Genomic DNA, 21719 nt, shown 5'->3' on the forward strand with positions numbered 1-21719 from the left:
AAGAAAATCTAGAAGAAAACAGTTTGAGTACAGTCAACAAATGGGTAAATCTTGAAAAATCTAAACCTGAAGAAACAGGATCTTCTCAGGAAAAAGTAGACTTGTGTGAACATTAAAACTATCTGTATGACCAAATATACTATTGAAAAATCATTATTACAGTTGATGACCTAGGACATGAGAATGACAAAGGACTGCCATCTATAACAACAAGGACACTTCCTACATTTAAAGTGATTTTTGGGGGTGCCTGGGTGGTTCAATTGGTTAAGTCTCAGACTTGAGCTCACATCATGATCTCAGGGTTCATGAGTGCAAGCCCGACATTTGACTCTGTGCTGACAGCTCAGAGTCTACAGCCTGCTTCGGATTCTGTATCTCTCTCTCTCTCTCTCTCTGCCCCTCCCCTGCTTGTGCTTTGTCTCTCTCTGTCTCTCAAAAATAAATAAATGTTTAAAAATATTTTTAAAGTAGATTTTCATGACCAGCATATATAGTTGATGTTTTTTTTAAAAATTTTATCTGTTAGGATGTATTTTAACTTGACCTAACAGATATGCACCATTAACCTGCAAAGTAATAACTGACCTTTGGTTTTGTGTGTTTTATAGTACTCTTTGTCCCATTGTCTTGTGTAACATTTTTTTTCTCCTTTTGCCTCCATTTAAAATCTACTTCCCCTTAGCATTTTAGTTCTAGATCTTTTTTAGTAGAAGGTAACTTTTTTTTCTTTCCCTGGTAGGTAAACTGGAGATCCAAAATGAGTAACTAAATTCTTATTATTAATATCAATATCATTCGTAAGAAAATTATGACCTCTTAAACTTACCTGTATTCAATGTCTTTCATGCTTTTAATTCTCTCTACATTTTAAAACCATATGCATTATTATAACTTCATACAATTAAAAGTCACTTATGGTTTTGAATGTACTTGTTTTCTTTTTATGTCTGTACAGCTCTGTTTACGTCTGTTATACTTTTTCTTGGGCTAAAGAAGTCCCCTTCTAGTTTACATAGTTTACATTAACATATGGCCAATTTTCTTCTGAAAAAAAAATCTATCATTCATTTTAAAGTTAATATTTGGAATGGGAATAAAAATGTAGGTTGATAGTCTATTTCCTTTGAGTATTTGAAGAATATTTTTGGTCTGTTATATTAGTTTTTTTGTTTAAAATAACCTGTTCCTTTTGAATAAACAGGACATTTCTGAATATTATATATATATATACACATGTATATTTTTACATATAAGCATGAAACATGTATATTAAATAGATTGTATATTTAAATAAATTGAGATGTATATAAATAGAGATAGGCCTCCATGAAGTTTAATGAATACTTATGCTTAGGTTTTCAACTGTATAGCAAAGGTGTAGGTTGATGGCTTTCAAATTTTGGAAAAGATTTAGCTATTTTCTCTTCAATAATTGTTTCCTTTTTTTTTTTTTTTTGCCTCTTGGATTCTAATATAATAAGATCACTTTCTTAAATAATTCTTTAAAAAATTTTTACTCTTTTTGCTTTTGTTTTTCAGTCTATGTGTTTTCCATTCATCTATTTTTTTTTTCCAATTCATTATTATATTTCTAGTTTGTCATTATATTGTTAATATGTTGATTTAGATTACATTTTTTCTGGAATTTCCATGTAGTTATTTTATTTTATTGTGCTTTAAGAGATTTTTATTTATTTTTATTTTTTTACAAATAGTTTATTGTCAAATTGATTTCCACATAACACCCAGTGCTCATCCACACATGTGCCCTCCTCCATGCCCATCTCCCCCCTCCAACCCACATCCATCAGTCCTCAGTTTGTTTCTCAGCATTCAAGAGTCTCTCATGGTTTGCCTCTCTCCCTTTCCCCCACCATTTCCGCCCTTCTCCGCCATGATCCTCCGTTAAGTTCCTCCTAATCCTCCTATACGTGCAAACATATGATATTTGTCCTTCTCTGCCTGACTTATTTTGCTTAGCATGACACCCTCAAGGTCCATCCATGTTGCTACACATGGCCAGATTTCATTGTTTCTCATTGCCATGTAGTATTCCATCGTATAGATAAACCACATCTTCTTGATCCATTCGTCCATTGATGGACAATTAGGCTCTTTCTATGTTTTGGCTATTGTAGAGAGTGCTGCTATGAACATTAGGGTACCTCTGCTCCTATGCATCAGCATTTCTGTATCCCTTGGGTAAATTCCTAGCAGTGCTATTGCTGGGTCCTAGGGGAGTTCTGTTGTTAGTTTCCTGAGGAACCTCCACACTGTTTTCCAGAGGGGCTGCACCAGTTTACATTCTGATCAGCAGTGTAGGAGGGTGCCCGTTTCTCCACATCCTCGCCAGCATCTAGAGTTCTCTGATTTGCTCATTTTAGCTACTCTGACTGGTGTCAGGTGGTATCTCAGTGTGGTTTTGATTTGTATTTCCCTGATGAGGCCATGTAGTTATTTTATATAGACCATAGTTTTCTGGTCAAATTCTACAGCCTTTCATCCATTTTCATTTTTAATTAATTTTATTTTTTTAAATTGTTTTAATGTTTTATTTCTGAGAGAGAGAGAGAGAGACCGAGACAGTGTGAGCAGGGGAAGGGCAGAGAGAGAGGGAGACACAGAATCTGAAACAGGCTCCAGGCTCTGAGCCGTCAGCACAGAGCCTGATGCAGGGCCTGAGCCCACGAACTGTGAGATCATGACCTGAGCTGAAGTTGGACGCTTAACTGACTGAGCTACCCAAGTGCCCCATTTTTAAATTTATTTTTAAAAGTTTATTTATTTTGAGAGAAAGCATGCACATGGGAGGGCAAGAAAGAGAGAATCCCAGCATGCTCTACCCTCAGTGTCAGCAAGGTGCCCAGTAGGAGGCTTAATCCCATCAACAGCAAGCTCGGACCTGAGTGAAAAACAGGAGTCCATCCCTTAACCCACTGAGCCCTCCAGGCATCCCTCCTTTCAACCATTTTTAAGCCCATTATTCAGTGGATTAAACTCTGTTAACATTAACTTCAGTATCAGAGTTATATATGGATCTGTTCATGTTGCCTCTATATTTTCTTGGAAATTTTGAAAAAAAATCTAGAAGTCCTAGAATTCATTAATATTTCTAGTGAAGATTTCTCAGCCTATCCTCTAATTGGCCGCTGGACTGGAGACCTCAACTCTGATGCAGTCAGTATGGACTGAGCTGATTCCATGCTGGGTCATCAGCCGCTAATAATTTGTATCTCCTTGTTCTGGTTTCTAGGCTGGAGGCCTCCCTCCCAGTCTTAACTGAGAGCATAGACTGTTTACTAGGTCCCTTCCTACTTAGAAAGTCCTGAATTTGTTTCCTTGGCACAGAGTGTGGTGCTAAGAACACCCTGGGCTCGGTCCTCTCCTTTCTGCCTCTTAGGCTGTCCTGCACAGTGGTACATTTTGGTAAATGTCGCTAGCGGATTAGCTTCCCTTTCTGTTTAAACATTGTCCTCTTTATATATATATAAATATATATATTTATGCTCTTTATATATATATATATATATATTGTCCTCTTTATATATATATATAAAGATATTCCTGTACAGGAACAATCCAAGGGCCGGTGGCCCATATGTATTTCACTTATGTGAATGTTGCCAGGTAGTCTCTGGTGCCCCCATTGAAATCATCCTCTGGAATTTGACACTGATGCCATATCTTATTTTGGAAAAAAAATATGGTTTCCTTCATGAAATTCCTGACTATTTCAGTCAAGAGTGGTCAGCATAAAGAATCAATAATCTATTTTTCCTATGGGCCCAAGTATACATGGTGAGGTAGCAAAACAGACTTTTAAGTTAACTATATACTTTTCCCTAATCATTGTAGCTGTACCCCTGAATGCAATTAATCTGGGGGTCTCTTCTTAATTTGTTACTAAGACACTGATATGTGAATGTTATTTCTACTGATAAGTTTATTTTTTTAAGTATTGCCATCTCTCTTCATTTGAAACAAAAGCAAAGTACAAATCTTAAAAAAAAAAAAAAAAGGAATGATTACTATTGATTTACAAGGCAATCTTTAAAAGATGAATCTAATACAACACTACCTGATTTTAATAAGTGGATAAACTATTGTTCTGATAGCACAAGTAAATTAATGATTATAAACTAAAAATGGAGACCCAGAATTAAGAAAAAAAATCGGACTATTACCTAAGCTGTGAAGATTTAAACAAACTTAAGTCCTTACTTAAAGTGCTTTGTGCATATTACAATATGACTTAAAAATTGTTTGCCTTTTGTATTTACATAATGACTCCTGAATTATTGAAGATCATAAATATCTTTCAGTTTTCTATTTTACAGCTGTTTCCATGGCACAGATTCAAGAGAGGATCATTCATTTTTAGTTTCTGTATGTCTTTTTGAAATTTCTTCCCTTAAACAATTTCAGATATTCATGTGTATCAATATTATGTCATGGACAATATTATATTTTATAATGCACAAAAGATTTTTGCACCTACTCTCCAAAGACCAGTAATTTAATAAACACAAATAGTTATTTGAGGTTTAAATGAAGACCAAATTCTTGTCTTTTTATCACAGATCATTTTTAATGATCTTTTGTTTCCTGTTTTTATGTATGTACATTTCAAATGATCACACTGAGTATCACTAACATGTATGGTTGTTGTACCTAAGAACTGTATTCAATCTATTGACATGTCAAATACTTTATATATTTCAAAGCATTTTTAATCACCTGATACAAAACCTTTGACACTCTCAAGGTCACTTTATGGAAATATGAATAAGAACTTTGGAAATACGATCTCTTGATGATAAACTGCTCCAACTCATGATGAAATTAGTAACAATGTGGCAAAACTGAACTAATTATTTAAATGAAAATAAAGTAGGGGCGCCTGGGTGGCTTAGTCGGTTAAGGGTCCGACTTTCACTTAGGTCATGAACTCGCGGTTGGTGGGTTGGAGCCCCGTGTCGGGCTCTGTGCTGACTGCCAGCTCAGAGCCTGGAGCCTGTTTCAGTCTGTGACTCCCTCTCTCTCTGACCCTCCCCTGCTCACGCTGTCTCTCTCTCTCTCCTAGAAATAAATTTTAAAAAAATGAAAATAAAGTATTTCATAGGTAGCAAAGTTTTATTAGCCTGAGTACTTATGATACAGCTAAGGATATTTGGACACTTCTCTGCTCTAGGAATATTTTATAAGAACAATAAAATTGCCATAATATAATAGAAGACAACGTTATACTTCTTTGTATAACTTATGCCAGAATCTTAATAACTAAAAATAAGAACCAGATTGAAGTGTAAAATTCTGGAGTTTTCATTTATAATGTTTTTCTGTGTAAATAGTACTGATCCCAAGATTAATATGAAATATTTAAATTGGAATGCAACATTACAAACTCAGTGAATTAATTATCTGATCATCTGCTATGTTGATCTTGTAACACATCAAGATCATAAGATTACAAGAAAGAAATATTTACAGTTATTCAATAATTAGGATAAGAACCAAATTTGGAATAAATTGTGTGAAATAATTTTCTAAATCTTCCCATTACAATTAGAGTAAGGGATTTTTCTATTGCCATTAGACCATGTGATTAAGATATAGCTTGAAACACAAGAGATTCAGGAAAGTCTAGAAAGAAAATTCAAATGTATTTTACTGGGGTACTATGTTGTATTTCATAGTTGACATTATGTTGACTTTTTTAAACTTAATGTTGACATTTTTAGCTGTCATACTCAGAATTCAATGATTATTCAGTGTCCATTAAACAATAGCTACAAAATTTAAGTTAAAAAATAAGCATAATGGGCTGGGACTTGTATTTCGTAGCATCCTTATACTCTTCAGAAATACATAGTCTTGGGACGCCTGGGTGGCTTAGTCAGTTAAGCATCTGACTTTCACTTAGGTCATGATCTCGCGGTTGGTGGGTTCAAGCCCTGCGTCGGGCTCTGTGCTGGCAGCTCAGAGCCTGAAGCCTGTTTCAGAGTCTGTGACTCCCTCTCTCTCTGACCCTCCCCTGCTCACGCTGTCTCTCTCTCTCTCCTAGAAATAAATAAAACATTTAAAAAAATACATAGTCTTAAAAAATAAGGAAGTATGTATAGTTTCCACTGTCACTATAGTCTTATTTTTCAGGACTACCAGAAAAAATAGGAATTTAACTGGGTAATTTGTCAAGCATTTTTTATTCAAAAGGTAAGAAGGGTGCTGAATCATAAGTTAAATTTCTTGTGTTGGATTCAAGACTCTTTAGATCTTCTGAATAAGGAATGAAGAATAGTGAGTCATGAAAGACTGAGATTAAAGACAATAGAAGAGCTACTAGCTTTGTGATCATGAGCAATTTAACTCCCTATTTGAATGTGCTTTATTCTTGTATAAAATTGGAATAATTCTATTTGTTAGCATGCTTTCAACTACAAGTTCTAGAAAAGCCAACTAAAAAAAAGACTTTAACAATAAGGAACTTCATTAACTTTTAAAGAAAGAGTTTGAGGATGCTTCCAACTCCTGGCCTGAGACCATCTGTATTCTGGCCATGTTTTTCCTGATTGACTTATTTGCACGTTCTTCCATATGTTGGCAGTGTCCATGAAGACTGGCTTTCCTCATGGACAGAAGTTCCCTCCCAGAAACCTCTAAGACTGAATGCTCCTTTAGTAACATTGAGCAGGAAAGAAAGAATCTGTATTCTATGATTTTCTCTTTAAAGCTGAGAAAATATTCCAAGAAGTCTTTAGCAAAAGGGTCCTTGGATGGTATTGACCAGAACTGAGTCATATGACCATTTTGGAACCAATTATCAGAAGGGAATAGCATACCATTACATCCATCATATATTTTCTTTGTCAGTTTCAAATGGATATTTGGGAGTCAAACATGTAACACACACACATACATACATATATCAAGTAACTCTTATCAAGTTTATCATATATATCAAATATATTTATGTGTGTATATAAAATACTGTATATGTAAGTATTAAGTGAAATAGCATTTATACATTATCATGTGTATCACCTGTCACAAAATAGGAGCTCAACACCTTGAATGTTATTAGGAATGAGAATAATAATGGTGGTGGTGTCTTTCCAGTACTCCCACTTTCTATCAAATTGCTGGATTATTGATAATTGTCTACACTCTTTTTGTCCTATTTCCTTCCTTGACTATATGCTAGGACAATCTAGTGATCTCCATAACTTGTTAAGTGCAAACTTCACAGAGTTACTGTGGCAGATTATGAGGAGGAAAGAGTATTTGTATAGAATTAGGACACGACTGTATGGATTTTAGTGAAAAGGACCTACATCCCAGGTGGAGGAATCTGCTCTTCATTCCCAGGTATTCATCCTCCCTAAGGGCTTCACTTTCCAGTTGCAGATTAACTGACCCTCACATCTACTAGTGATTTCTCCTTAGCATATCTGTTTTTTCCTGTAAGTCCCCACCCAAAACTACGGCAGCTTCTAACCCGGCCACTCTGTCTCCAACTGCCTATTGAAAGCACCCACTCTAATCCTCATTTACTTAAGGCATACCATAGCCTTTTCTTCATTAATTGCTTTATAGCTAACTTTGCCTGTTGGAAATCCATGAGATATGTTTTATATATTCAATTCAGCTTTTTTACTGAATCCTGACAAAGGAAGTTTATTAGTTTCTTCGAAGTACTTCAACAAAGCACTAAAAAGTGTGTGTCTTAAAACAACAGACATCTATTGTCTTACATTTCTAGAGGCTTTACATCTAAAAGCAAGATATTCCTTCTGAAGACTGTGAGGAGAATCTGTTCCATGCCTTTCTTTTAGCTCAGCCATTCCTTGGCACAGAGATGGCGGTCTTCCTGAGTCTTCACTTAGTCTGTTTTCTGTATGTATCGCCTTGTCTCCGAATCCTCTCTCTGGCCCAAACTTTTTAAAATAAGGCCTCCCTTTAATGACCTAATTATAACACAAATACCTGTATAAGTGTCTTAATTTTAAGTAATGTCAAATTCTGAGATACTGGAAGTTAGATTTCAATGTCTCTCCCTCTGTCGCTCTCGCTGGCTCACTCACTGGCTCGCTCGCTCTCTCCTTTTAATATTTTTTCTCTAAGAGCAAGTTTAGGCTCCCGCAAAAATGAACAGAAAATATAGAGATTTCTCAGAAAAACCTATCCACACTTATCCCCAGCCAGTGTGGCCCATTTGTTACAATTGATGAAACTATATTAACATCACTCAAAATTCATAGTTTATATTAGAGTTTACTGCTGGTGTACATTTTATGGGTTTGGACAAAGTTGTAATGACTTTAATGTAATGTTTCTACCATTATAGTATCATATAGAACATTTCATTTTCATGAACCAACTCTGCCAATACCTTGCTTTCATTTCAAAATCATCTGTGCTCTGCCTATTCATTCCACCTCCCCCCCAGATACCCTCTATGGCAAATTTTAATTCCGGCATAGTTAACACACAGTGTGATATTAGTTTCAGGCATACAACTTACTGCTGCAGCAATTCTATATCTGAGTGTTCATCACCAATGTGTACTCTTCATTCTCTTCATCTATTTCACCCATTCCCTCTATCCACAATCTGTAACCTTCTTGATTTGTCCCTTTCTTATTCATTTATTTTGTTTTTTAAATTCAACATATGAATTAAATCATATATTGTTTGTCTTTCTCTGACTGATGTATTTTACTTAGCATTATACTTTCTAGTTCCATACATGTCCAGGTGAATAGCAAGATTTCATTCTTTTTGATGGCTGAGTAATATTCCATTATATGTATGTATGAGTATATATGTATATATGTGTGTGTGTGTATACATACATATATATATGTATACACACACACACCACATCACATCTTCTTTATCCAGTAATCTATTAGTGGATACGACATTGGGCCACTTCTGTAATTTGGCTATTTTAAAAAAATGCTGCAGTAAACATAGAGGTGGATACATCTTTTTGAATTAGCGTTTTCATATTCTTTGGTTAAATATCCATGATGATATTACTAGATCATATGACAGTTCTATTTTCAACATTTTGAGAACTAAATACTGTTTCCCACAGTGTCTATGCCAGTTTGCATTCCCTCCAACAATACACAAAATTTCTTTTCCTTCACATCCTCACCACCACTTGTTATTTCTTGTATTTCTGATTTTAGCCATTCTGACAGGAGTAAGATATCCCTCTGTCTCTGCCCCTCTCTTGCCTGTGCTCAGTCATAGTGTATTTGACTTACATTTCCCTGATGATTAGTAATGGTGAGCATCTTTTCATGTGTCTGTTAGCCAACTGGATGCCTTCTTTGGATAAAAGTCTATTCAGATCCTCTGCCCAGTTTTTAATTGGATATTTATTTATTTATTCATGTCATTCAGTTGTATAAGTTCTTTATAGATTTTGGGTACTAATTCCTTATTAGATATGCCATCTGTAAATATCTTCTCCCATTCAGTAGGTCCTCTTTTAGTTTTGTTTATTGTTTCCTTTACTGTACACAAGTATATCTCTATTGAGGGATACAATTCAACTCCCAGTGGGGAAAATATTCAAATTCAAAGACAAAAAATACAAGTACTGAAATAGTCTTGTAGTGTATTTCATAGCATAGGCTTATGTAACTTGCAGAAATAAGTAGCAACATATAGATGCCTAGCCTTAAATTTGAGGGGAAAAAAGGGTTTCAGAAGCTACTGAATACATTTCTTCTTAAAGTTAAGCTCTATCCTTGAAAAATCACATGAAAATATTTGTAATACCTATTTCAAATTTTTTTTATATAAATTATGGAGTATCTAATAATTTGACAGCAAAACCATGTTTACATGAAGGATTTAGATTAGTTTTTTTTTTTAAGTTATTTGAGAGATAGAGAATAAGTGATCATGAGCAAGACAGGGGCAGAGAGAGAGAGAGAGAGAGAGAGAGAGAGAGATGGAGAATCCGAAGCAGGCTCCATGCCAGCACAGAGCCCATGCAGGGTTTGATTTCAGGATGGTGAGCTCATGACCTGAGCTGAAATCAAGGGTCAGTTGTGTAACCACTTGAGCCACCCAGGCACCCCTAGAGCAGTTATTTTTTTATGCTTTTTTTTTTCATGTTTGAGAGAGACAGAGAGCAGGAGAGGGGGCACAGAGAGAGGGAGACATGCAGGTTTTTTAGTGCTTTTTTTTTTAATTTTTGAGAGGGACAGAGAGCAGGAGAGGGGCACAGAGAGAGAGAAGGAGACACAGAGTCTGAAGAGGGATCTGCCCTGACAACAGAGAGCTGGATGGTTCACCTTGAACTCACAAATCGTGAGGTCATGGCTTGAACCAAAGTCAGAAGCTTAACAACTGAGCCACCCAAGTGCCCCAGGATCAGTTGTTTTGTGTTTTGTTGAATTTGTGAATAACTGAAAGCCATTTTCCAAAATTATTGTGTTCACAGTGCGATGTGATTTATATGCTATTTGTCTTGGCAAAATATATTGTGTGTAGATGGTCCACCAGTTGATTAACTCCAATTATGTGTTTCCCAGAATGCTTTTTGCTTCATATGCTATAGCTAGAACAAGTGAAGTCTGAATGACAAGCCTTCATCTATCTTTGTAAACAAACAAAAACCAACCATCCAATAAGAATCTTTTAATGGTATTAAGTGATTTGAAAACTACCAAATTACATATCATAGGAAAATTATTACCAAATGTAGGTTAAGATAAAAATCACTAATCTATCCCAAGTGATGAAATAAATGATTGATTAGATAATTTGTTTTAATTAGTAAACATTTACTGACACCTATTCTGCAAACGCAGCATTGGTACTACTAATTGGATTTTCTCTTAAGAAATTCTGGCATGAAATGATAACATAAATATATTTTAAAAATCAGTGTGAATAATGTAATATTAGAGAAATGGATATATTTAAGTCCTAGCAAAGAGAAGAAATCTGGTTTACCTGAACTCATTTAGGGAAGGTTGAAGAACTCTGAGTATTAATTCTGAATTATATCATCTTTGTTACCTGCATGTCATTTATGTAGAAATGGCACCATATTTCTTTATTTTTTGATTCCTCTTTTACCCTCCCCTCCCTTTTCTCCCGTCTTCATTTTCTTTTATGAAATCTCCATTCAGTTTATAGCCCTGACTTAAACAGTGTGTTAGCTTTTTATTTTGGTCCAAAATGTATATTTAATATGTTTAAGACCTACTGCTTTCAAAAATCTTGAATACTCCTAATCTGAAGTAGGTGAGATTTCGCTGAGTTCCTTTACAACTCTTGAATACAAGTTGGCATCCCAGTCATGTAACTCAGTAGTTACATGTGTATCCTCCAGAGTTCTGCTCACACTCTGTTTCTAAAGAGTTATCTTCATGGGATTCTGCACACTACTCCTAAATTCTTTTCCTTCACATTTAATAACAGGGTTCTTTGATTATTCAATGAAAAAATATTTTAAATGCACTTTCAACTTTGCTGTTTTAAGGAAGTTCAAGGTAATGAAGAGAGCATTAGTGGCCTGAAGGCCAAATATTAGTAATGATCTATAGAAAGAAAAGCCATGATGCTGGGGAAGTTTTGAAGGCTGTATATGACTGTCCAGTGTGTGTGTGTGTGTGTGTGTGTGTGTGTGTGTGTGTGTATTTTTTTAACCTTTTATTCTGAAGATATACATACCCTGGGCTGCTTGTTGGACAAAAACATTACAAAAGATCAGACTTAAATATTTTCTAGTCTGTTGATTCCTCCTCCAACTGATAAGCTCCTTTCACATCTAAGCTCTTTATATGTAGGCATTTTGACTGCACATTAGGCAGCATTACAGCACTAGGACTCTCAGCTGTAAATGCACACGTCAAACTGGCTGTTCCGTCCTCACCTAGTGCCTTAACCCCCATGGGAGCTAGTGAAGCTGATTGAGTAGAAGTGGTAAGAGATTAAGTCAGTCTTCCCAGTATTTCGCAAGTTTCACAAAATACATAGAACTGGAAGGTGTTTTCTTTTTTATTTAGCGCCTAATAAATAAAAGTTAAAAAAAAAAAAAAAAACAACTCTGCACAAATATATAGAACATCTTATTTCTCCAGGCACTGGCCAACTTTTAATGATAGAACATAAAATTTCAACCTAACGAGCATACTTATTTTAGACTATTGAAGGAGTTGACATCCCATTTAAAAATGAGTAATAATTCCTTAATATGTAATTGTAAGATAACATCATAATAGAATTATTTTCAGTTTTTTTTTTGAGAGGAGTTCTAAATACAATATTCAAATATTTGAAGCCCATTTATGAAAAAAAAAACTCTAACATAATGAAAACTAAAATCATGAGTATAATGATACAATGTCAAAGCACTGATTAAAACCTAATTCATAATATGTTCCTATTTTGTAAGCCCTTTTGTAAGCAAAACTTTTACTTGTCATTCATTGAAATGGCTGCTATATTTCTAAGTATTTTCCAAATTAAAAAAAATATATATATATATATATAACTCTTTCTTCCCACTAACAAAAAGGTACATAAACTATATTTGAAAGGTTTATTTTTTAGACCCACTCTTTCATGTTTGGACTTGTATCTTCGGAGTCTCACAGCTGGTAAATCAAAATGCTCCTGGGGCTGCCGCTATCCCAACCCAGGGAGGCGATGTGGAGTGGCCTGAGGTGACTGAAGGGGTGTACTCTCCTAAGCTCTGCGTTGGCAGTTTGCTGTGTCATCAATCTTGTTCAGCTGAACAGCATGACAATTTGTCTGGACAACACTACATGAAGCATAGCAAAAGGTTATTGTTAGGTTATGAAGTTTTTCTGACAAGTGCAACATGCCGAGGTTTATGTAAGTATAAAATAAACCTTAAGCTCAAAAATTGCTTTGTAAAAGGAATTCTCTAGCTCTATTTCAGAGAGGAATTTTGAAATCTACGTGTATATACTCCCACCTTTAGAGATCCCATCTGAACCACAGTGGTCGCCCACCTAATCTCTCTTAGAAGTGTCTGTGATACTATTTTAATGGAGTAGTGAATGCAAAGGAGAGTTCAGGTCAACCTCAGTGTCAAGGGCACAGGAACATGGTTCCATTATTCTTAGTGGTAAAGACCTACCAAAATTCATAAACGATTGGAATTTCATATATTGGTCATTTTTTGCTAACCATCCCAAATGATTTTTACAAAGATGCTTAACCCATCTGAAGGAAATCCTACTGAAAGACTTTTAACCTATACCTTTTGTTCTGTATCATAAATAGATACTCTAAAATTGATAAAGCCTTATGTAGTACCCTCAGCCTCAACTTGTGATAGGAAGTATTTTAAAAATATTTTCTTAATGTGTACTTCTTCCAGAATGTATCTAGAAGACAGAAATGTGAACTTGAGAGGTTTGTATGAATACATAAAAGAAAAATGAAATACTGAGACATGTAGTTGAAGTAGCCTGAAACCATGTGTTACATCCATATACATTTTCTATCTTTAATTAATCATAATCCTTAATTATTGTGCTTGCTTTGACAAATTGGTTTTCTTCCTATCCTTTTAGAATCTATTTAAAGTCATTAATTAGGTTTTTAAATGTTTATTTATTTATTTTGAGAGAGAGAGAGAGAAAGCCAGCAGGGGAGGGGCAGAGAGAGAGAGGAAAACAGAATTCCAAGCCAACTCTGCGCCATCCGCACGGAACCCAAAGTGAGATTCAAACCCACAAACAGAGATCATGACCTGAGCTGAAATCAAGAGTCAGACACTTAATGGACTGAGCTACCCAGTTGCCCCTAAAGTCATTAATTAGTTTTAATTTCCACTAATGTATTTTACTTTTAAAGAGATAATTAAAGAGATATTTTCTTCAATTTGGAGTTTGCATTAACTTTTGTTTTTTTATTTATAAACTTCTCAATTGATGAAGGTGAACAGAGACAAAATGACAACCTAGAGTTGTTTTCTCTTTGTATCTTTTAAAACATCTCAAAAATGTCAAGAATCATTATCTCCCATTCTGAACCCCCACACACACACAAACACAAACATACATGAAAATCCTTTTATAAGTCCTGATGCACAGGTGGAAAATTTTAATACTACATATAATATATGTGATGTGTTATATATAGTATGTACTGACAAATATTACAGAGGTATGTGTTAAACAGTGTTCCTGTATAATGGGAAAATACTAAAGTATATTCCTATTTTGAGCCTTCTAGAACATAATGCTTTTGATTCCAAATTGAGAAAGTGGTACTTTTTAAAAAAATCAATTATTTGTATCTCTGAAAATAGCACAGTATATAATAGATTAATAACAGTTTAATACACAAAAAATGGATTTTTCCATTGTACTTTTACTCAAATTGTTATCAACATAGAGAACTTTGGCATTAGAGATCTATCTCTGACTTTAGATATAGAAACAGAACAAGGTTTTTATGCTGACTTTCTCCTCTTGAGTTTTGTGTAAAACACTTGGCCTTCTCTAGTGAATAATGAAAGATTGAAAGCTACATTTTAATTTTCTTTCAGTTTTTAATTTTCAGTCTTGACCTAAAGTGGTAAGGCCCTGCATCATGTCTACATTCTGTCCCTTCGGAGCTATATCAATGTTTAATGTCCTTTCCAAGGAGGTAAGGGGAAATGGTCATATCTATGTTTCATTGGCTTGGCCCACACAATCCTAAATCATGATGAAGACAGGCCTATAGAAACAAGAAAGTCAGTGGTTATGCGCTTCTGTGGACTATCACAAGTGATTGATATCTTTAGCCTTTATTTCTCCATCAGATTCCCCATCCTAGGGGATATAAATCTGCATAAATTCAGGAATCTCTGTGTAAGTAGAAATCAAAATCATAGTATGGCTTCACCAATAATGAAAATCATTATAATCAATATGGGTATTTTATCTTTTTTCCTGTAATGGTAAATGATGAACACAGTTAATATGTATTAAAATAATTTTCTAAAAAACCTTACATGTATAACAAAATGTCTGCTATTTTAATGTTCAAGTGACAATAGCCTGAGTGGTATTTTACCTAAATTGTAGAGATTTTATATAAAAGCTATTAATTTTATAGATGCAAAAATCCATTGCATTACAACCTATTTAAGAAGCCTCATGTGAGGAGTGTAATGCATATTCTTATTATAGGATCTTTCACATTTCTACTTGATTTGAAAGCACAAATACAACCATGTGTTATTCAAAGATAAATGAGACCATACATTTTATTACTTATTTTGTAAGCCTCTCCTGTCACTTAAAGTTTATTTTAAACACAAAGACATTATTTTGTACCTGTTAATTTGGGTTGTTCATTACTTGATTTACTTATTTTCAGTAGCATTTATACATTGTGATTCATTATTTTATCTCAGAAGTCCAAAGCAATTATTCGCAAATCTGTACACAAGGTATTATTTTTGAAGAATAGTCAATAGTGAGTCAACAATCAGTTTGAAAACTATATTATGTCCAAGTACCATCCTGAACTTTAAGGAAAAAAGAAAAATGAAAACACTCAAATATGAGACAAGACGTATAGTAATTATGTACCTATAAGAACTTAGATATTGCAGTAAGAACCCCATCCAATATGTGATCCATAATTCAGCAGTCTATCTATATATCCATGAATAACTGCTGTTACTGTTACTATCCTTTCATTCATTACTGGAAAAGAGCACCTGATAAGATCGTAGGCAATTAACATAATTTGAATATCTTGAATCTTGAATGTATTTTGCTCAAATGAAAAAAGTCTCCTGTGTTCGAGTCAGGGTTTATGTGTAAGGCCATTTCTGGTTTCTTAAAGGTAAATTCAGCCTAACATTAGGCTGTTCTGAAAAAAATAATCTTTAAAATGATTATTTTTAGACTTTTTTTTTTTTTTTTTTACACGAAGTGATACTTTTGCAACTGAAATGATAGGATTACCCAGGGATCCACTGAGTCTCAGAAGAAATAACATTTCAGCAAGCATAAAGGTGATCCTGAAAATGATGTAACTACTTAATACTATTATTTCTTTCTCATCTTTTTTTCCCCTTCATCTTTTTAATGTTTCCTTTTTTTTTTTTTTTGTTGCTCTTTATTTTCTTTTGCAAATAAAATTCTACATATTTAGGATCATGGCTACTATAACAATATTAGTATTATCCTGTTAAATGTAAACTAGCTATACTAACATATACTGACTTTTCTTCCCTATTCTGAACATTTCTCAATCTTATAGGATGTTTATGTTATATTTATTTCATTTTTAAAAATGTTTATTTTGGGGCGCCTGGGTGGCTTAGTCGGTTAAGCGTCCGACTTTCACTTAGGTCATGATCTCGCGGTTCGTGGGTTCGAGCCCCGCGTCGGGCTCTGTGCTGACTGCCAGCTCAGAGCCAGGAGCCTGTTTCAGTCTGTCACTCCCTCTCTCTCTGACCCTCCCCTGCTCACGCTGTCTCTCTCTCTCTCTCTCTCCTGGAAATAAATAAAACATTAAGAAAATTAAAAAAAAAAGTTTATTTTGAGAGAGAGAGTGAGGAAGAATGAGATAGGGAGAGAGAATGAGGGAGAATGAGAGAAAGAGAGAGGGAGAGAGGGGGAGGGGGAGAATGACGGAGAGAGAGCAGATGAGGGGGGGAGAGAGAGAGAGAGAGAGAGAGAAAGAAAAAGAAATCTGGATTGGGGAACAGAGTGGGAGAGAGAGAATCCCAAGCAGTCTCCACACTGAGAGCCTCAGGGCTAGAACTCTCAAACTAAGAAATCACAGTCTGAGCCAAAACCAAGAGTTGGTCTTTTAACCCAGGTGCTTCTGATTTTTCTTATAACTAAACATGATTCCTCTGTCCCAGCGGCACCATAAGCAAAGTCTTCTTTATTCAAAACCTGTTACGTTCAAAATGCAGTGACATGTTGTACTAGGAATCCTTCGAATTGTTCTCCAGGAGGAAATACATGAAATATAAAACTGAGAACAGTTTTGGTATATATAATAGGGTAGGATAATGTAGTCCCCAAGCCAACTGGAAAAATAACAGGAAGGCCAGGAATGAAAAAGAAAAATATATTTTGGGGGATGATAGGAATGACAAATATTAGGACAGGTAATAATGTGCATTTCATAATTAGCGGATTTTATTTTTTGTTTGTTTCTTTATGTAATGTCTACTGCCTACATGGGGCTCTAACTCATGACCCAGAGGTTAAGTGTTGCATGCTCTTCCAACTGAGACAGCCAGGTGGCCTGCTATTAGCAACTTTTAAAATGTTACTTTCAGTTACGGATATTTTCCTCGAATTTTAGAAGACTTGTGTATTTGATGTCAGATACAGTTAAGAAAAATCAACTGACCTTTCAAAAAGTAGACATATGGAAATTGTCCACTGAAAATGAATTGAAATGGAATTTTATACATTCTATAGTGTCAGAAACCACAGCAGAAAAATTATGTAGATTATGGATTGGTGAACATTGGCATTTGGATCTTTGTCTCCTAAAATGCTTACTATAAATAATTTAATAGCATTTATGTGAAGTTAATAACTAATGATTCTAAAGTCTTTTGATATATATTTTTCCTACTAGTCTCAGTGAGACAAGCACTGAAAACATGAAGAGCTAATGACTAATTCCTGTCACCCTACTATTAACAAAATACTAACCTCATTTCCTGATTTATCATGTGTAAAACAAGCAGCTAGATGATCTCTCATGTCCTTCCATCCATAACACTCTACAGATATCTGAAAATACATTAAATCTTTCTGACAATGTTTCAGGGAAATACGTATTACAATCAAAATGAATATGTAGTTAACTTCCTATAATCATAGATTAATTTGTCAAATTTCTTTTTATCAGCATACATGCTACTATTCAAATTTTTATAAAAATATTTTTATTTCATTGAAGTTGCAGATTTTTTTAAGACAAATAGGAACTGTTAACATAGATGTGTGCTCTACCGTTAGGGTAAAATTCATGGGGAATGCTTCTTTTTGGTTAAAGATCATTGACTTGTATGAAAGCGTCATGTCTCTACCCCATTCTCTCTCTTTCTCTGGACATTTATGAGACTTGTGTGTCTTGTGAAGTCCACTTCAGTTGTCACTACAATTAGAGTAGGGTCACAAGGAGTATTTCAAAGGTGTGAATGTTTAATCTTCCACTGTATTGAAAGTTTCATGCAATTACCTTCCACAGTGCCCTCAGTGTAACTGAATCTATCAAGCAATTTTAATTCCAAATACACTGTGGAGGAATAACTCCCTTTTAACCGAGTCAAAAATTAAATGTGTGTATACACACACACACACACACACACACACACACACACAAGCAAAAATTCTTGAAAGAGAAATTCATGGAGTGGATCACTTAATGTGGCTAGGTCTTCTTTTGATTACACCTGTTTCCCTAATATCCATGCCTCCCTCAGCTTCCAATTACTGGATAGTTTTTCTCAAAGATCTTCTTTTTGCTCCTTTGTTCCCTTGGTTCACATTAAGATTTGAGATGATATGTATTACTTGAGATAGAAAAGTGATGGAGATCACAGTTCTGAAATTGTGAGAAATTTGGAATCTATTATTCCTAAAATTGGGTATCCTGCATTTTTTTTAAATGCCATTTTAGTAAGGGACCTGATTCAGCTGGGGGTTTACTTTCTAAGGACACTCTCCACTCACATGTATACTTCCAGAAATGACTTCTCTAGTTTATAATAGGGAGAAACATATCTAAATTATGAGAGCAAGTAGAATGCAGACCTGAAATATTGAGAAATATGTTGGACAAGACACCATGTAATACTTGAATATGTTATGGTGTACAAGAGAAAACATTTCCAAGAAATGTATAGGACTTGTGTGAATATTCCAAAGTCAGTTTGAACATTTCTATTTTCCAAATAGTAAAAATTATAGGAAACTTTTGACATATTTGCATTCTTTTCCAGTTTATGTACTGTTGAAAAGCCACAGGCTCTCAGATTTCTAATTTAATATCAATATTAGGAAGGGCCAATTCATTTTATTTGTTTGTATTTCCATGGGCTTGTGATTGAAGGAAAATAATAATTCAGTCATACAGGTATTGCTTCAGATTTAAAGCATTCCAAGTTCTAAATACATAATTCAGGTGGCTTATTTGCATTTCTTAGCACTGCATCAACATGTCTTAAACGATAGGCTGATTAAAAGAAAAGGAGCATAGATGCCATCCTTTTGGGGAGTTAAAATTAAAAGAACTGAGTGATTTTTGTCTTTGTGTCCTTTGTGTAGCTTATGTCATTTTAACATTTCTCTTGCTAATTTGGGGAGAATTATAGTGCTCTCAACAACCTAAGGAAGGATATAGCATCACGTTTCTTGGGAATTAAATCTTTAGCTTCTAAATCTTTATGGGAGTTTTTATTTCCGTAGCAACAGAGAAGAGATAATACGACTGCATGAAGTTTAAAAATATTTTGCAGATCTGAAATTCTGATTTTCTATAGCTCACCATTCTTTCTCAAAGGGCAAATCTCATCTGATCAAGTCCAGTGACAGCCACGAGTGACTTGCACTTTAATTTCAAATCTTTGTCTCATCTTGTGTGTGTTTACCTAGCTTTAAGAGATTATTATTCTCTAGACAAACTAGGATGAATGAGTCCATAAAATTGGTTCCCCTTAATATCTTAGGAAAATGGGAGAAATGATCTTTTCAATAGCAACACTTGAACAATTTGCTTTATTAGAAATTAATATTAAAACAGTATTAAGCACTAGACCAAGAATTGATAAAATAATCATTTTCTTTGGGGTTACAATTATTATATTTTTATATACTCTTGTTTTATATTGTGTAAGATATTAAATTATGGAACTTTAAAGAGGTTTAACTGGAAATAAATTATATATAATAAAAAAGTCTCCAGTTTATTACTGAACGTTTATGTTTATTCTCTGCAAATGATTCATACCTTTGAATTTATTGCATCTATTGGTGGAATAAGGACTTGATCATCCAACACCAAAATCTTGGTGCACTCTTTTACTTCGCCTTTTATCAAATCAGGGATAATATCCTGCCAAATCTTTGCCCATAACCTTATCGTTTTCTGTTTGAGTTTTGCATTCACTGATGTCAATCTAGTTAAGATCATTCAGTTTTCATTTGGTCACCAATGACCATCTAATTCCCTAATCCAACAGCCTCTTGTTAATTTTTCTCTAAGATGACCAATTGTACATCCTTAAAATAGTCTTTAACTTTGACTATTTGAATGCCAGCTTCTTACTTCTCTACTCCTCAGCTTGTTGTGGTCTTTTCTTTATATATTTCAAAGCTCTGTCCCTAACCATCTTCTCTTCTTAGCCATATTCTCCCTGAATGATCTCATTTCCTCCAATAACTTGCACTACCTTCTCTATTTGAAGACATCAAATGTTTCTATCTCTACCTTCAATTCCAGAATTGCTAACTAATAATTTTAAATAAACCTTTTACAAATCTTCTGTTTATTTCCCTGACCCGAAATCCAGACAAAAATGGCACTCGTTAACTTTTCCAAAGCTTCTCTGGCTCAATTATCAGCTCTTTTGATGAATGATATCACACACCCAAGCATTATCAGAAAGGTGCACGCACACACACACACACACACACACACACACACACACACACACACAATCTTTTCCTAACTTATTTCATCAAGAATTTTTTTTTTCTATGCCCCTTACATTCTAAAAAGAATACTTCATTTGGAGTTAATATTCACATCATTGGACAGAACTTTCTTTGACCCACTGCTATATGTGCTCTACATATATGTATCATATATATCATACATAGTTCTAGATGACTGAAATACAGTATGAAACAAAACAAACTTCCTCCTCATCTGATTTTCTCGTGAGAGAGGTAAAAGGGAGAAAAAATATGCAAATGTAAGAGTAATTTCAAATAAATGCTAGGAAGATAATGAAACACGGTAATGTGATAGAATGTGAGTGGGAAAGAGGAAAACTTTGCATGAGCTAGAGGACTTTCTGCAGAACTGACACTTAAAACTCAAGTATTTACAGAGTCTGAAAAAGCCTCTCAGGTAGAAGGCAAAGCACAAATAAAGGTCCTGAGGTAGCATCAAGCTTGACATATTTGGATAATGGAAATAATGTTTCTTCATGACCTATTTGGTATAACCAATTAAGAAACAATTGTTTTATAACCCATTGCATCAGTAAAATTTTAAAGCCATAATGAGCAATACTGTGATAGAACAAGAAAACAAAAGTCTCTTTTGTTTCCCATTTACTATCTCCGTGTAAAAGTTCAGGAGCAGTTATGTGGTAAATGACTACTGGTAAGAGTTTTTGAGTCCAAATTAATCAGACTGATGAAATTATTTTAGTGAATTTGGTTTTTCTTATTGTGTTTTAGCACCAAGCTATCAATCAAATCCATGAATTACTACTTTTGAGTTATTAGAATGACAGACATAATCTATTTGTGCCCTGTATGTTTTAATTGTTTTAATGATGGACTCAATAAAAAATTTTGAGGTTTGGGAGATAATTTTCTAATCAACAATTTGATCAAGTCAAATGAATTCCCCCACCTATCTAACTTTTGATAATTTTTATTTGAAATATTTTAGTATTTATTTGAAATATTTTAGTATTCTTTATACTTTAATTCATTAAC

At 34.4% G+C, this 21719-nt stretch overlaps 1 protein-coding gene across 3 annotated transcripts in view; it reads left to right on the forward strand.

Moving 5' to 3' along the window:
* The window catches only part of CDH18 (cadherin 18), a 603216-nt gene that overhangs the window by 4825 nt on the left and 576672 nt on the right, over positions 1–21719 (forward strand). The gene's annotated exons all lie outside the window — the stretch shown is intronic.

This window comes from Hyaena hyaena, unplaced genomic scaffold (assembly GCF_003009895.1).
Source record: "Hyaena hyaena isolate Hyena2069 unplaced genomic scaffold, ASM300989v1 scaffold_843, whole genome shotgun sequence".
NCBI classification, from domain to species: Eukaryota; Metazoa; Chordata; class Mammalia; order Carnivora; family Hyaenidae; genus Hyaena; species Hyaena hyaena.